The sequence below is a fragment of the Chinchilla lanigera genome, unplaced genomic scaffold, assembly GCF_000276665.1.
Source record: "Chinchilla lanigera isolate Chin_1 unplaced genomic scaffold, ChiLan1.0 scaffold00031, whole genome shotgun sequence".
Lineage (NCBI taxonomy): Eukaryota > Metazoa > Chordata > Mammalia > Rodentia > Chinchillidae > Chinchilla > Chinchilla lanigera.
In genome coordinates, this window is record NW_004955432.1 from 1,628,913 (window position 1) to 1,629,897 (window position 985).

Consider the following 985-nt stretch of genomic DNA (forward strand, 5'->3'; position numbering starts at 1 on the left):
CGGAGTGCGGTTCCGCGCGGCCGGGCGGGCCTCCCACCGCCGAGGCGTGTCCTCTGTGTACAGCCCGTCCCGGGGGGCTGGCCTTGCCCCCGCGCGCATCCCCAGTGACCGTGCGGGCGGTCAGGGGCTGCTCCACCACGCAAAGGCTCTGTTTTTTTCCGCCTCTTAGGAGCTCTGGGGCAGTTTGACTTGGTTGAGTTCCTTCTCTGGGCTTTCACCCTTGTAGGGTGGAGTTTTACTACATCGTAGTGTAGCCGAAGGAGGTGCTGATAATTTAAAACTCGTTTCCCGTCTTACCGTGGCTTGCCGGAGTTCCTGAAGGTAACCCCTAGTGGGAATTTTCTTTGGCACATGGTAATTCTGTGTGAGTTTTTTCATTTTTTTTTCCCAAGTATTCAAAATTGTAGGGGTGTTTAATTCTAATGCATGACAGTTTATAGTTAGAAGGGACTTTAATAATCATCGTGATAACGCATTTTCACTTATCTTTATATTGCCGAGTTATCATCGTCTTCGTTAATCCCTGGGGTATTCTTAAAAATTCTATTTTTTTTTTTCTGAGAAGGCCAGAAAGTTATTTTTGTAATTGTGTTGTGGAATTTAGTTCAGTAGACCAAAAAAGAAATGATTTATTTAGAGGATGCTTTAAATGGTACATATTTTAAAACATGTGCCAGATGTTAAAACCAAACAAAGCCATGAAAAATCTGTATTTCCTGTGAAGAGTTACTTCGAGGTAGTTAGCATTGCCTTTATTCACTCCTTATTTCTCATCCTGGAGGCGGCCTTCTGCTCTACCTTGTTCAGTTTTCCATTCTGCTTCCATGGAATCAAATTCGGTAGCGACGTTATAGGTGCATTTATAATGCTTCAAAGCCCTGCCTTGAATTGATTGTAGTCTCACTTAAACTCTGGTGGTTTTTTTTTTTTTTTTTTTTTTTTTTTTGGTTTTTCTCTGGTACTGGGAACCGAACTCACGACCTTG

General features: G+C 43.5%; 1 protein-coding gene across 6 annotated transcripts in view; it reads left to right on the top strand.

Annotated features, from left to right (window-relative positions):
• Positions 1-53: 53 nt before the first annotated feature.
• Agtpbp1 (ATP/GTP binding protein 1) overlaps positions 54-985 on the top strand; it is a 187,408-nt gene continuing 186,476 nt past the window's right edge. For 2 of the 6 annotated variants that reach the window (XR_261503.2, XM_013516037.1), the window contains exon 1: positions 54-321. The gene's annotated coding sequence lies outside the window, so the exon portion shown is untranslated. The remainder of the gene's footprint in view (positions 322-985) is intronic. The other 4 variants (XM_005387929.2, XM_005387930.2, XM_005387927.2 and 1 more) reach the window with 3 other exon arrangements.